This window comes from Lagenorhynchus albirostris, chromosome 18 (assembly GCF_949774975.1).
Source record: "Lagenorhynchus albirostris chromosome 18, mLagAlb1.1, whole genome shotgun sequence".
Lineage (NCBI taxonomy): Eukaryota > Metazoa > Chordata > Mammalia > Artiodactyla > Delphinidae > Lagenorhynchus > Lagenorhynchus albirostris.
The window spans coordinates 15,444,130-15,460,953 of record NC_083112.1 but is presented as its reverse complement, the minus strand read 5'-3'; the positions used below and the strand labels follow the sequence as shown (position 1 = coordinate 15,460,953).

The 16,824-nt window shown below is 40.1% G+C and overlaps 1 protein-coding gene across 7 annotated transcripts in view; it reads left to right on the top strand.

Annotated features, from left to right (window-relative positions):
* The window catches only part of THSD1 (thrombospondin type 1 domain containing 1), a 49,235-nt gene extending 40,725 nt beyond the window's left edge, over positions 1-8,510 (top strand). For all 7 annotated transcript variants that reach the window (XM_060129233.1, XM_060129238.1, XM_060129240.1 and 4 more), the window contains one exon: positions 8,236-8,510. The gene's annotated coding sequence lies outside the window, so the exon portion shown is untranslated. The remainder of the gene's footprint in view (positions 1-8,235) is intronic.
* The last annotated feature ends 8,314 nt before the right edge of the window (positions 8,511-16,824 follow it).

Here is a 16,824-nt window from a genome sequence, read left to right as displayed (position 1 = left end):
ATTCTTGCCTCCTTTTGTCATAGATGAGTTGACCATCTATGTGTGTGGGTTTGTCTCTGGGCTTTCTATCCTGTTCCATTGATCTGTATTTCTGTTTTTCTGCCAGTACCGTATTGTCTTGATTACTGTAGCTTTGTAGCATAGTCTGAAGTCAGGGAGTTTGATTCCTCCAGCTCCGTTTTTCCCCCTCAAGATTGCTTTGGCTATTCGGGGTCTTTAGTGTCTCCATACAAATATTAAGATTTTTTTGTTCTAGTTCTATTAAAAAAATGCCATTGGTAATTTGATAGGGATTGCATTGAATCTGTAGATTGCTTTGGATAGTATAGTCATTCTGACAGTATTGATTCTTGCCATCCAAGAACATGGTATATCTCTCCATCTGTTTGTGTCATCTTTGATTTCTTTCATCAGTGTCTTATAGTTTTCTGAGTACAGGTATTTTACCTCCTTAGGTAGGTTTATTCCTAGGTATTTTATTCTTTTTGTTGCAATGGTGAATGGGATTGTTCCCTTAATTTCTCTTTCTGATCTTTCATTGTTAGTGTACAGGATTGCAAGAGACTTCTGTGCATTGATTTTGTATCCTGATACTTTACCAAATTCATTGATTAGCTCTAGTAGTTTTCTGGTGGCATCTTTAGGATTATCTATGTATAGTATCACGTCATCTGCAAACAGTGACAGTTTTACTTCTTCTTTTCCAATTTGTATTCCTTTTATTTATCTTTCTTCTCTGATTGCCATGGCTAGGACTTCCAAAACTATGTTGAATAATAGTGGTGAGAGTGGACATCCTTGTCTTGTTCCTGATATTAGTGGAAATGCTTTCGGTTTTTCACCATTGAGAATGATGTTTGCTGTGGGCTTTTCATATATGGCCTTCATTATGTTGAGATAGGTTCCCTCTGTGCCCACTCTCTGGAGAGTTTTTATCATAAATGGGTGTTGAATTTTGTCAGAAGCTTTTTCTGCATCTACTGAGATGATCATATGGTTTTTATTCTTCAGTTTGTTAATATGGTGTATCACATTGATTGATTTGCGTATATTGAAGAATCCTTGCATCCCTGGGATAAATCCCACTTGATCATGGTGTATGATCCTTTTAATGTGTTGTTGGATTCTGTTTGCTAGTATTTTGTTGAGGATTTTTGCATCTATGTTCATCAGTGATATTGGTCTGTAATTTTCTTTTTGTAGTATCTTTGTCTGGTTTTGGTATCAGGGTGATGGTGGCCTCGTAGAATTAGTTTCGGAGTGTTCCTTCCTCTGCAATTTTTTGGAGGAGTTTGAGAAGGATGGGTGTTAGGTCTCTTCTAAATGTTTGATAGAATTCACCTGTGAAGCTGTCCGGTCCTTGGCTTTTTGTGTTGGAAGATTTTTAATCACAGTTTCAATTTCATTGCTTGTGATTGGTCTGTTCATATTTTCTATTTCTTCCTGGTTCAGTCTTGGAAGGTTGTATCTTTCTAAGAATTTTCCATTTCTGGGACTTCCTTGGTGGTGCAGTGGTTAAGAATCCGCCTGCCAATGCAGAGGACACGGGTTCGAGCCCTGGTCTGGGAAGATCCCTCATGCCGCGGAGCAACTAAGCCCGTGCACCACAACTACTGAGCCTGAGCTCTAGAGCCCTCGAGCCACAACTACTGAGCCCGAGTGCCACAACTACTGAGCCCGCATGCCACAACTACTGAAGCCCAAGTGCCTAGAGCCCGTGCTCTGCAGCAAGAGAAGCCACAGCAATGAGAAGCTGCACACTGCAACGAAGAGTAGCCCCCGCTCGCCACAACTAGAGAAAGCCAGTGTGCAGCAACGAAGACCCAACACAGCCAAAAAAAATAAATAATAAATAAATAAATTAAAAAAAAAAAAGAATTTTCCATTTCTTCCAGGTTGTTCATTTTATTGGCATAGAGTTGCTTGTAGTAGTCTCTTAGGATGCTTTGTATTTCTGTGGTGTCCGTTGTAACTTCTCCTTTTTCATTTCTAATTTTATTGATTTGAGTCCTCTCTCTCTTTTCCTTGATGAGTCTGGCTAAAAGTTCATCAATTTTGTTTATCTTCTAAAAGAACCAGCTTTTAATTTTATTGATCTTTGCTATTGTTTTCTTTGTTTCTATTTCATTTATTTCTGCTCTGATCTTTATGATTTCTTTCCTTCTACTAACTTCAGGTTTTGTTTGTTCTTTTTTTCTCTAGTTCCTTTAGGTGTAACGTTAGATTGTTTATTTGAGATTTTTCTTGTTTCTTGAGGTAGGATTATATTGCTATAAACTTCCCTCTTAGAACTGCTTTTGCTGCATCCCATAGGTTTGGATTGTCGTGTTTTTGTTGTCATTTGTCTCTAGGTATTTTTTTATTTCCTCTTTGAGTTCTTCAGTGATCTCTTGGTTATTTAGTAACATATTGTTTAGCCTCCATGTGTTTGTGTTTTTTATGTTGTTTTCCCTGTAATTTATTTCTAATCTCATAGTGTTGTGGTCAGAAAAGATGCTTGATATGATTTCAGTTTACTTAAATTTACTGAGGCTTGATTTGTGACCCAAGCTGCGATCTATCCTGGAGAATGTTCCATGTGCTCTTGAGAATAAAGTGTAATCTGCTGTTTTTGGATGGAATGTCCTATAAATGTCAATTAAATCTGTCTGGTCTATTGTGTCATTGAAAGCTTGTGTTTCCTTATTAATTTTCTGTCTGGATGATCTGTCCATTGGTGTGAGGTGTTAAAGTCCCCCACTATTATTGTGTTACTGTCGATTTCCTCTTTTATAACTGTTAGCAGTTGCCTTATGTATTTAGGTGCTCCTATGTTGGGTGCATATATATTTATAATTGTTATATCTTCTTCTTGGATTGATCCCTTGATCATCATGTAGTGTCCTTCTTTGTCTCTTGTAACATTCTTTAAAGTCTATTTTATCTGATGTGAGTATTGCTACTCTAGCTTTCTTCTGATTTCCTTTTGCATGGAACATCTACTTCCATCCCCTCACTTTCAGTCTGTATGTGTCCCTGGGTCTAAAGTTGATCTCTTGTAGACAGCATATATATGGATCTTGTTTTTGTATCCATTCAGTGAGACTGTGTCTTTTGGTTGGAGCATTTAATCCATTCACACTTAAGGTAATTATCGATGTATGTTCCTATTACCATTTTCTTAATTGTTTTGGATTTGTTTTTGTAGGTCCTTTTCTTCTCTTGTTTTTCCCACCTAGAGAAGTTCCTTTAGCATTTGTTGTAGAGCTGGTTTGGTGGTGCTGAATTCTCTTAGCTTTTGCTTATCTGTAAAGCTTTTGATTTCTCCATCAAATCTGAATGAGATCCTTGCCGGGCAGAGTAATCTTGGTTGTAGGTTTTTTCCTTTCATCACTTTAAATATATCGTGCCATTCCCTTCTGGCTTGTAGAGTTTCTGCTGAGAAATCAGCTGTTAACCTTATGGGAGTTCCCTTGTATGTTATTTGTCATTTTTCCCTTGTTGCTTTTAATAACTTTTCTTTGTCCTTAATTTTTGTCAATTTAATTACTATGTGTCTCAGCGTGTTTCTCCTTGGGTTTATGCTGCCTGGGACTCTCTGCGCTTCCTGGACTTGGGTGGCTATTTCCTTTTCCATGTTAGGGAAGTTTTCGACTATAATCTCTTCAAATATTTTTTCGGGTCCTTTCTCTCTATTCTCCTTCTGGGACCCCTATAATGCTAATGTTGGTGCATTTAATGTTGTCCCAGAGGTCTCTTAGGCTGTCTTCATTTCTTTTCATTCTATTTTCTTTATTCTGTTCTGCGACAATGAGTTCCACCATTCTGTCTTCCAGGTCACTTATCTGTTCTTCTGCTTCAGTTATTCTGCTATTGATTCCTTCTAGTATATTTTTCATTTCAGTTATTGTATTGTTCATCTCTGTTTGTTTGTTCTTTATTTCTTCTAGATGTTTGTTCTTTAATTCTTCTAGGTCTTTGTTAAACATTTCTTGCATCTTCTCGATCTTTGCCTCCATTCTTTTTCCGAGGTCCTGGATCATCTTCACTATCATTATTCTGAATTCTTTTTCGGAAGGTTGCCTATCTCCACTTCATTTAGTTGTTTTTCTGGGGTTTTATCTTGTTACTTCATCTGGTACATAGTCCTCTGCCTTTTCATTTTGTCTGTCTTTCTGTGAATGTGGTTTTCATTCCACAGGCTGCAGGATTGTAGTTCTTCTTGCTTCTGCTGTCTGCCCTCTGGTGGATGAGGTTATCTAAGAGGCTTGTGCAAACTTCCTTATGGGAGGGACTGGTGGTGAGTAGAGCTGGGTGTTGCTCTGGTGCTTAGAGCTCAGTAAAACTTTACTCTGCTTGTCTGCTGATGGGTGGGGCTGAGTTCCCTCCCTGTTGACTATTTGGCCTGAGGCAATCCAGCACTGGAGGCCACAGGCTCTTTGGTGGGGCTAATGGTGGGCTCCAGGAGGGCTCATGCCAAGGAGTACTTCCCAGAACTTCTGCTGCCAGTGTCCTTATCCCCATGGTGAGCCACAGCCACCCCCCACCTCTGCAGGAGACCCTCCAACACTAGCAGTTATGTCTGGTTCAGTCTCCCCTGGGGTCACTGCTCCTTCCCCTGGGTCCCGAAGCGCACACTACTTTGTGTGTGCCCTCCAAGAGTGGAGTCTCTGTTTCCCACAGTCCTGTTGAAGTCCTGCAGTCAAATCCTGCTAGTCTTCAAAGACTGATTCTGTCGAGGTTCCTCCGACCATTGCCAGACCCCCAGGTTGGGAAGCCTTATGTTGGGCTCAGAACCTTCACTCCAGTAGGTGGACCTCTGTGGTATAAGTGTTCTCCAGTTTGTGAGTCACCCACCCAGCAGTTACGGGATTTGATTTTATTGTGATTGCACCCCTCGTACGGTCTCATTGCAGCTTCTCCTTTGTCTTTGGATGTGGGGCATCTTTTTTGGTGAGTTCCAGTGTCTTCCTGTCGATGTTTGTTCAGCAGTTAGTTGTGATTGTGGTGCTTTCGCGAGGGGGAGTAAGCGCACGTCCTTCTACTCTGCCATCTTGAACCAATCTCCTCCTTTATCTGCCTCTCTGATGCATGGCTTCTGGAGTGGTATCTAAAGGAAGCTTACCCCCAGAAGAACTCACAACAAATTTATTCACTGTATTCCCTACTAACAGATTCACGACTAACATTAGTGCAGTGCGTGGCCTGGTTCATTCATCGAGATGCCCTCTTCAGCCTGCCTTTGTGTGGGGTACAGTCTGACTCCCACCTGCTCAGCCCTCAGGCTATGTCTACTGGCTCCCTGGGATGTTCCAACCAGCAGTATGAACATTAGCTTATCCTTTGGATTTGTTTTCTAGTTATTTCTGGTCCTCTTACTATTTTTATCTCAGTCTAGCTTTTAAAAATATGCTTTTTTCTGTTGTAGTGTATTTAGATTTTTCAGTAGCAGCATTTTTAGATATTCTGTACTGGGAAAAGTGACTCTGAATGTTTACTCCTCAATATTGCCATCAATTATCTGAAATGCTCTTCTCTAATATTACTGTGAAACAGCTTGGATTCATGAAGACATAAATACATCACCCAACAGCAAAAGGGATTCAGGCTAGTAAGGAATGGTGGGCGTTACTGCTTTGCAGAGGCATACATTAACTAGCACAATGCTTCTTAAAGTGTCTGGGAATCATAATCTTCTGGGGAACTAGTTTAAAATGCAAATCCTAATTCCTAGCCTCCTTGAGATTGAGATACAGTAGATCCAGGGTGGAACCCAGGAATCCCCATTTGAAACAAGCACCCCCAAATGCTTCTGATACAAGTGGACAGCTGATCCACTTTTGAAAAACATGAAACTAGCAGAAGGTTGGGGAAAGCATATTAATATGGAGAGAGAACTATAGAAATTACATCCATGGACTTTGGGAGATGCTTGCTCTTTGGGAGGCAAGAGCGTGGACTTTGGAACCAGACCAACTGATCTGAATCTTGTTCCATACTAATTATCCATCCACCCTTGAGGAGGAGTTGAAAACTCCTATGTGTACCTTGGTTTCCTTACATTAGGTGAAGCTCATAATACCTTTCACATAAGGTTGGTGTAAGGATTGAATGTGATAACAGAATAGAACATCTTGTAGACTTTTTGCTAAAGAAAGCTTTTAAATGCATGCATTTATTTCTACTCATGCTGAAATCACACCAAATGATAATAAAGGAATATAACAAGGCATATACACTTAAGGACAAGCAGAATGGGAAGGAGACAACAGTAAACAAGAAATGTTGTCAGAGTTTGGAGACAAAAAAATGGATGGAAGCAGAGCAGACAGTTGAATGGTACTCATCAGTTGACACTAGTATGACCCTATTGGTTATTTATGGGCAGTGTCCATTCAGTGCTCATGCTCTCCTAGTGGTTAAGTATTTTCATGGTCACCCCTGGATGGAGGAATAGTAGTTGACTTGATAAGCTGGAAGTTGAACCTAAGTGCCTGAGGAGAGTGATGCCAATAGGAAGAAACCGATTTGCTCCAGAGAACACTGGAAAAGCTTAGGATTTGGCAGTACCAAACACCACGCAGAGCAGGGGTGAAGAATAAGGGCTAAAAACGGAGACAGGCTAAAAAAATGTGTTGGGGCAGATTAGACTCAAAATTAGACTTCTTAACTACAAATCTGAAGTTAATAAGACAATGAAACAACTATTGAAAACGTAGAGGAAAAAGTTTTTCAATGAAGTATTATTCTATATCAAATTATCAATCAAGTCATTTTCAGACATAAAAGGTCTAAAAAGTTTTATTTCCTATGATTTCTATCTCAAGAAGTTACTGGATAATGTGCTTTATGAAATGGGCAAGTAAACCAGGATAAAGGAAGACACATAAGGGCAGGAAATGAAGACTCCAATATCCAAGAGAAACAGAAGGAATTCCCAATAGATGCAGAAGGGAAGTGCCAGGACAGCTGTGCATAAGGCCTTGATTGGAGCAGGACAATAGGCAGCTCTGGGAAAAAGTCCCCTCAGCCCCGAAAAATGGAATCGATAGATCATCTGATACATTTGACCATGACAAAAGTAAGAGAGGTTTTACAATGATTTTGAGAGTAACAATTGGAAATAACAATTGTAAATACATTGAAAACTTAAACAAGGCAATTAATAACTCCAGGAAAAACAAAATTTGCACAAAAAACCCCATCAGGATCATAGGCCTCTTTGGCTCAGTAGTAAACAAAATTGTCGTGTACCTTACTGAGAGCATGGGGGAAAGAAATGAAGGAAGTGAGGCTGAATTCTCATTGTCCATAATAGGAAGTTAGTAAAATGCTGTCTGAAATAGAGAAATCAAGAAATAGTAGCATAAGGATTTTATTTATAATTTTGGATGTAAATATTAGAAGAAATTTAAATGAACTGAGGTAGTTTCCTCTGGGGAACAGGATGGCACTAGAGAAGGGTGAAGCGGGATTCTGTTCTTCATTAGAAGTCTTGTAGTACTATTTGCTTTTTTTAAAAAAATAAATTTATTTATTTATTGGCTGCGTTGGGTCTTCGATGCTGTTTGCAGGCTCTGTCTAGTTGCGGCGAGTAGGGGGCTACTCTTCATTGCAGTGCGTGGGCTTCTCATCGTGGTGGCTTCTCTTGTTGCAGAGCATGGGCTCTAGGCGTGTGGGCTTCAGTAGTTGTGGCACACGGGCTCAGTAGTTGTGGCTCGCGGGCTCTAGAGTGCAGACTCGGTAGTTGTGGTTCACAGGCTTAGTTGCTATGAGCCATGTGGGATCTTCCCGGACCAGAGCTCAAACCCGTGTCCCCTGCATTGGCAGGCGGATTCTTAACCACTGTGCCACCAGGGAAGCCCATACTATTTGCTTTTTAAAATTTATGTACAAGTATGACTTTAACGACAGTGATTAATTTAAAATATAAATGCTCTTCATATATAGATATACATATACAGTGCTTGTCACTGGTAAATACTCATTAGTGGGTAATTATTTTTATTGTTTGTGGTGAACTGTAGGTGAGAACTAGGGCACCCTCAGAGGCTTCTCCAGAATTTCTCTAGGAGAGATTCAGAGACAGCAATCAGATTGACAGGTGGGGGTAGTGGGTTGAATTATGGTTCCAAAAATATATGCCCCAGTCCTAGCCCACCTATCTGTGAATGTGACCTTACATGGAAGTAGGGTCTTTGCAGATGTATAATAATTAAATTAAGGATCTCAAGATGAAATCATTCTGAATTTAAGGTGCACCCTAAATCCAGTGATGAATGGCCTTATAAGGAACAAAAAAAGGAGAAGAACAGAGAGATACAGAAGAGAAGGCCATGTGAAGATGGAGGCAGAGACTGGAGTGATGTGTCTACAAACCAAGAAACACTAAGAATTGCCAGCAGCCACCAGCTAGGTGAGATGCAGACTCTCCCCCAGAGATTCCAGAAGGAACCCACCATCACCAGCATCTTGATTTTAGACTTCTGGCTTCCAGAACTGTGAGAGAATAAATTTCTGTTGTTTTAAGACACTCAGTTTGTGGGAACTTATTACAGCAGCCCTAGAAAACTAACTCAGTGGGGTTAGCAGACAGGTCTGGAACTTCATTTGTAGAGCACGCATCTTATTCTTTAGATTGTATATTTTGGGGGAATTTGATGGGGTCAGTGTAGGAGATTATGGGGGTGACTAAAGCCTCCTTATACTATCCTTTGGCACTGCCACTGGTAGATCCCGGTTGGATGAGTCAATGAAATAAATGTGTTTTATTATTTTTTCCAGCTTTATTGAAATATAATTGACATATAACACTGTATAAGTTTAAGATGTACAAGTGTTGATTTGAAATGCTTATTTGCAAAATGATTACCACCATGGAATTAGCTAACACCTGCATCACATCACATAATGATCATTTCTTTTTTGTGGTGAGAACATTTGCAATCTACTTTATTAGCAACTGTCAAGTATATAATAGAGTATTATTAAGTATAATCACCATGCTGTACCTTAGATCCCCAGAACTTATTCAACCTGTAACTGGTATTTTGTACCCTTTGACCAACACCTCCTTTCCCCCCACCCCCCTTCAGCCCCTGGTCATCACCATTCTAGTCTGTTTCTATGAGTTCAGGTTTTTTAGATTCCACATATAAGTGATATCATATACTATCTGTCTTTCTCTGCCTGACCTATTTCAGTGTAAAAAAAATTGTATTTTAAAATGATTTCAGATGCATACATTCGTGTTATGAAATGTATTTTGGGGACAGCAGCATTTCTATACCACTATGTGGTAAAGGGCTTGAATGTTTCCCTATTTCATCAAAGAGGCAGATGTGAAACCAAGAGAAGAAATAGATCTCCTCTGAGCCCATCCTTTTAGAAAACTTAATGAGACTTGGCTACAATAAGGTATCATTCATTGACATTCCACTTCTCTGTTTTAGGACTGGCTTCCTAATCCTTGAAATTAAATGAGTAATCTCTTTTTCTGTCCTATTCTTTGCTTTTTTAATTTACCTTTTCTCCTTAGTCTCATTTCTTTTAGCTGTCCTGGCCATACCTTTAATGACTCACAGAAAGTTAGCCCACACCAAAAAAATGGTAAACTTAAGATTTCAAAAATAGTGCTTGGAAATTTTCTTGAAATTTTGCTCTATTTTTTTTAACATAGAAATTCATTTGATAGATGCTGTGAGCTCAAATTCTGTTTCCAAATCTCTCAAATAAGCCCATGTTTCTCCATCTCTAGCCCGACTAAGGCCATGCCCATCTCTCCAAAACCTTGCTCAGGAGATGTGTCTGCTTCTTCCTTTATATACTTCCATCTCCTCCCCTGAAACAATGGACGGTATAAATTGGCCTCCTAAAATCATTAGTTGGATGCACTTATCTTAAGATAAAATCTACCTTTTTTTTTTTTTTTTTTTTTTTGTCTGAGCAGCTTGTGGAGTCTTAGTTCCCCGGACCCTCGACAGTGAAAGCACAGAGTCCTAACCACTGGACCACCAGGGAATTCCCAAATCTAGCATTCTTAATGCAGCCTACTAAACCCTGCCTAATCTGACCCCTGCCATCTTCACAGCCTCGTCTTCTACTATTGAGTTGGCCAAAAGGTTCGTTCGATTTTTTCCCGTAAGATGGCTCTAGTAGTGCTTAGTTGTCTTTAAATTCATTCGAAACAATTTTGTTACATTGTATCGTGACAGCTGTCATATCAGCAACATGCATTAAAAAAAACATCAAAATTGGTGAATTTTTGTGGAGCCATTTTAATGTTGAAGATGGAAGGAAAACAACATTTTTGGCATATTATGCTTTCTTATTACAAGAAAGGTAAAAATGCAACTGAAACGCAAAAAAAGTTTTGTGCCGTGTATGGAGAAGGTGCTGTGACGGAGCGAACGTGTCAAAAGTGGTTTGCGAAGTTCTGTGCCGGAGATTTCTCGCTGGACGATGTTCCACGGTCAGGTAGACCAGTTGAAGTTGACGGCGATCAAATCGAGACATTAATGGAGAGCAGTCAATGTTATACCACGAGGGAGATAGCCGACATACTCAAAATACCCAAATCAAGCGCTGAAAATCATTTGCATCAGCTTGGTTATGTTCATCGCTTTGATGTTTGGGCTCCCCATTAGTTAACCAAAAAAACCTTTATGACCGTGTTTCCGCATGCGATTCTCTACTTAAACATAATGAAAACATTCCGTTTTTAAAACAAAGTGTGGGGCTTCCCTGGTGGCGCAGCGGTTGAGAATCCGCCTGCTAATGCAGGGGACACGGGTTCAAGCCCTGGTCTGGGAGGATCCCATATGCCGCAGAGCAACTGGGCCCGTGAGCCACAACTACTGAGCCGGCGCGTCTGGAGCCTGTGCTCCGCAGCAAGAGAGGCCGCGATAGTGAGAGGCCTGCGCACCGTGATGAAGGGTGGCCCCCGCTTGCCACAACTAGAGAAAGCCCTAGTACAGAAACGAAGACCCAACAGAGCAAAAATAAATAAATTAATTAAAAAACTCCTACCCCCAACATCCAAAAAAAACCCAAAAAACAAATTGTGACGGGCGATGAAAAGTGGATACTGTACAATAATGTGGAACGGAGGAGATCGTGGGGCAAGTGAAATGAACCACCACGAACCACACCAAAGGCCGGTCTTCATCCAAAGAAGGTGATGCTGTGTATATGTTGGGATTGGAAGGGAGTCCTCTATTACGAACTCCTTCCGGAAAACCAAACGATTAATTCCAACAAGTACTGCTCCCGATTAGACGACCTGGAAGCCGCACTCAACGAAAAGCGCCTGGAATTAGTCAACAGAAAACACATAATCTTCCATCAGGATAACGCAAGACCACATATTTCTTTGATGAGCAGGCAAAAACTGTTACAGCTTGGCTGGGAAGTTCCGATTCCTCCACTGTATTCACCAGACATTGCGCCTTTGGATTTCCATTTATTTCAGTCTTTACAAAATTCTCTTAATGGAGAAAATTTCAATTCCCAGAAGACTGTAAAAGGCACTTGGAACAGTTCTTTGGTCAAAAAGATAAAAAGTTTTGGGAAGATGAATTATGAAGTTGCCCGAAAAATGGCAGAAGGTAGTGGAATAAAACAGTGAATACGTTGTTCATTTAAGTTCTTGGTAAAAATGAAAAACGTATCTTTTATTTTTACTTAAAAACCAAAGGAACTTTTTGGTCCACCCAATACTATTCCCTTCAAACATTATGCTCCAGCCACATGGCTTTCACTTCGCTCCCTAATACATCAACTATTTTCCTCCTAAGGCTTTTGCATGTGCTGTTCCTTTTACTTAGTATGCTCTTTTCTCCAATCTTTTCTTTCTTCTGTAACTATAGCTACATTTCACTTGCTTTGTTTATAGATTAACTCTAGAAATTAAAAACCAATCAATAACATTTAAGAAATGATTATGTATATGTAAGTCATTATAAAAACAAGTAGTAAGATTGGGCCTATTAAAAAAAAATGCCACTCAGGTATTTACCCAAGAGAAATAAAAACATATGTCCACAAATGACTTATACTTAAATACTTTTAGGGCTCTATTTATAATAGCCCCAAGCTGGAAACAAACCAAATTCTGTCAACAGAAGAATGGACAAACAGATTGAGTTATATTTGTGTAATAGACTACTACTCAACAATAAAAAAGAATAAGCCACTAGTGCATGCAACAACTTGAGCCTCCAAAACATTTTATTAAACAAAAGAAGCCAGACGTAGAAGAGGATATATTGTATGATTCCATTTATGAAAAGTTCAAGGGCAGGTAAATAAGTACTGTAGCAACAGAAATGAGAACAACCACTGTCTTTGGGGGGGTGTGGGGGGGCAGGGCGAGGCACTGGCTTGAAAGAGAGCAAAGGAACTTCTGGGGTGATGGGACTGCTCTGTACCTTGCTTTGAGTAATGGGGTTACACAGGTATACACATTTGTCAAGACACACTATACACTGAAGCTATGTGCATTTTATTGTGTATGAAATACACTGTCATTAAAGAACAATGCAATCTTATATTTTTGTAATCTAGCTGCTCAAAGAGACTTTTCAATAATCAAGTCCAATGCTTCATTTTATTTTCTTTCTAGCTTCTTTCACCTCTTCTGAATCACACTCAAATGTCATGTATGTTAATAACGTGAGATGTTATCAGGCATCCCTCCAGATCCACAGACTTATTTTACCTGTGGCATTATGATTCCAGACATCTCATCCCCACATCTGCATCAGATCAGAAGTAGCTGAAAAGGACACTGGAAGGCACACTGGTAATAGTGACACCCTGACAATGAAGGAGAAAAAGAAAAACTAGAAGTATGACCTAAGATGGGACTTCCCTTATAGTTCAGTGGCTAAGACTCCATGCTTCCACTGCAGGAGCTGTGGGTTTGATCCCTGGTCAGGGAACTAAGATCCCACATGCCAGCGTGGCACGGTCAAAAAAAAAAAAAAAAAGTATGACCTAAGAATCCAAAAAGAGTGTGAACCTGGAATAAATGAAACAAAATCAGACTATAGTATACATTTCCTTAGCTGTAGGGCATCACATTTTATAATAGGGTTCATCCGGAAACGTTAACTCGTATGCAGTATATTCTATTTTAAAAGCAAAGAAGGGTAAATGCATGAACATTTCATAGAGAACAGTTTAAATCATATTTTTGTTTTGGCACACGAAGGGATAAATTTTAGGATAGCCAGATAAATCCAGTCAGGAATGAAAGCCACTCCCTGCTAGAACAAGGACTGGTGGCAAAGGAGCCACCTTTGGGCAGATGGCTACTGTTAAACCACTTGGTGGAGCCCCAGGCAACTGAGAGGGTCATGTAATCCCAATAAGCTCTGATTTGACACCATTACCACCAACATGGAATTTCCTGAACGCTGTAAGGAGGTTGAGAAATGCTGCAAGATGTGCTTTGTCTGGGCCACATGGTTGTGAAAACTCCATAGGCGAAGACCCATGAAAGTGTCGTGCTAGCTCTTCTGAACATAAATCATTCTAAATGGGCTCGTAGAGCGCTTTCTGAGGAATTTCCACTCTACAGAGATTTGATTGCAGAAAATTTCCGGTTAATTTAAAACAAAACTCAATTTCCTATAACACTTAGAAAGTGTACCAAGCTGGGCACTTGTACCAGGGCAAGTGTACCAAGTATTAAAAACACTGGGTTTGGGGCTTCCCTGGTGGCGCAGTGGTTGAGAGTCCGCCTGCCAATGCAGGGGACACGGGTTCGTGCCCCGGTCCGGGAAGATCCCACATGCCGCGGAGCAGCTGGGCCCGTGAGCCATGGCCGCTGAGCCTGCGCGTCTGGAGCCTGTGCCCCACGGCGGGAGAGGCCACAGCAGTGAGAGGCCCGCGTACCGCAAAAAAAAAAAAAAAAAAAAAAAAAACCACTGGGTTTTTGTTCGATTGAGGGAGGCCCTTGATGAGTAGTAGAACTGTGAAATTTCAGGAAAAAAAAAAAGGTAGATAAAGAAGATGGACATTTCTGATCGTCAGTGACTAAACAAAACCTTGCTGAACTTGGAAAGTATAAAGAAAGAGGGAATACCTCCTAGCTTGAGGTGTTGTATCCTTGAGTTCAGATTCATGCTTGAATTGGTTGCCATGTATCCTCAGGGATGAAGGGCCCACGGGAGAATGAGAAAAGTGAGGGGAATGCTGCTGGAAGGAGAGAACATGGAATGTCCTAGTGGTCAAGAGGAATGCGTGTGTGGGTGTGTGGGAGGATATCAGGGGAAAAGAACACTGCAAAGCTGATTTGTTTTGTAACTGCCAAAGCATTCCTGGGACATTCTTCCTAGATGCTGGGATTAGAGAGGTGGGAACTTTCAACAATATGTTTCTCCAAGTACAAGCATTACAAAAATTTTTTTGGCAGATGTATTTTTAAATTCTAAAAAGAAAATGGTGACATTAAGGCAACTTTGACACAAAATGACTTCTCATAATTCCACTACTCTTTAACAGCTAATAGTCTATGTCTGTGTTTTCTTCTAGACTAAAACTCTCTTTCTTTAGCAATACTTTTGGGCGAGTAAGTTTCCTCTTGGCATGATCTCTATTGAAGCAGCTTCTGACCCCTAACAAGCTGGGAACAATCCTCCAGCCCTGTATCATTCTGCTTTAAATTGGAAACTTGAACTGCAGAGGTGAATTACCTGCAATTATCATTTCATGACTGTTTTTAAGATTCCCCCTTTCAACATCTGCTGCATGCGGTCTGCGGAAGTAAAGGAAGTCAAGCACTGTCGGTAAGAAAGCAATTCTGTAGTTCTCTAGAATGGGTTTAGGGAACATCCATCCTAACTCTGTTTAGTAAGAAAAATGAGGCCCAGAAAGGCCACAGAACTAATAAATGTTGTAGCTGAGATTGGACTCAAGCTCTTAAAAAAACAAAACATTTAAATTTTAAATAATTTTAGATTTATAGAAAAAAATTTAAAGTAGCACATAGAGAGTTCAAGTCTACCCTCATCCTGCTCCCCCTAATGTTAACAATTACACAACCATAGTTCATTTATCAAAACCAGAAAATTAATATGGATACAATACTATTAATTAAACTACACACCTTATTTGAATTTCATCAATTTTCCCTTTGGTATCTTTTTGTCTGTCATTCTGGGATCCAGTCCAGAATCTCACATTGCATTTAATCATTATGTCTCCTTAGTTTCTTCCAGTCTGGGAGAGTTACTCAATCTTTGTCTTCCATGACCTTGAAACTCTTGAAGCGCACTGGCCAGGTATTTTGTAGAATGTCTCTCAATTTGGGTTTGTGTGGTGCTTCCCCACGATTAGATTGTGGTTGTATATTTTTGGCAAGAATAACACAGAGGGGAAGTATCCTTCTCAGTGCATTATAAGAGAAAATATACAATGTTGGTATGTCCTATTACTGGTGATATTATCCTTGATCACTTGGTTAAGGTGGTATCTGTCCGGTTGCTCCACTGTCAACTTACCACTTTTCCCTTTGTAACTGATGAATATCTTAGCAGATATTCATTGAGACTGTACTAATATCCTAATTTTCCTCAAACTCTCCATCAATGGATCTTGCCTGCAGCAATTATTATTGTGATGTTTACCTAGTAGTGATTTTGTCATAGATAGATGGATAGACATAGATATAGATATGTAGGGACTCATGGATATTTATTTAATCCTATGGACAATAACCCCATATTATCATCATTTGCTTTGTCGCTCAAATTGTTCCAGCTTTGGCCATTGGGGACTCCTTGAGGTTGACTCCGATATCCTTTTGTCAGGCCTCGTCATTGTGGGCATTCTGTATTTTCTGACACAAGACTTTCCAGGCTCGATTAGATTCTCCCTACCCCAGCCCTAGAATCAACCACTTCTGTGAGGAACCCTCTGAACCAAGACCTTTTGATATAAACCTCTCATGCCCCTTCCACCAGCTCATGTTATATCTTAAACACTTTTGACTTGAACCTTTTGTACACTTTTCTCAGAAATATACTCTACGGGTAGGTGAAGTTTGTATTGGTTGGGTTTGGTCCAGTCATTCAGCATCGCTTTGTGGTTACTCCCGATGCTTCTCTGTCCACTTTAATTGTCCCATAGGGATGATCCAGGCATGAGGTGGCAGGAGGGTGAGAAGACAGAGAAGTGGATTGGAGTGTAGATAAGGGGATAATGCGGATAGAGATGAAGATAAGGAGAGGGAGCCTGAGAGACTCAAATACACACATCTAAATTCTTCCTGCTTCAGGACTACACAAATAAAACAGACACACACACACACACACATTTTGAAGTTTTTTTTTTTTTTGAAGTTTTAATTTAAGTTTTCTAGCACTTGATCCACTCTGCCTGTGGGGAAGGTGCTCTGTGACTTTGGCTTCTCTTCCTTCTCTCTCTTTCTCTCTCACGTTGTCTCTAGCAGCTGTCCAGGCTGATTTATAGGGTCATAGCAAGTCAGCTTCCGGCTTAGTCTCACACACTCATTGAGTATGTGTTATTACACTCCCTGTGTTAGGGGATGGATAAAGTTACCCATATGGATGTTAACCGAAAACAGAGCTAAGTTTGCAGTGGAAATTAAGAGGCACACTGGAAACAGAAACTTGAAAATTCTACGTTTCTAATCATTTGCATGAAATAATAGGACTTAAAAAACAACTTAGAAAGCTATTCCAAATAGATGAATACGTATCATGTTGTAAATACCTGCAGTAAAGCCCATGTTCCATTCCAAGATTCAAGAACACTGAAGGGTAGTGGCTGCAGTTTCTTGGGGTTTGGTATGAGTGTGGGATTGTTTTTCTGCTATCT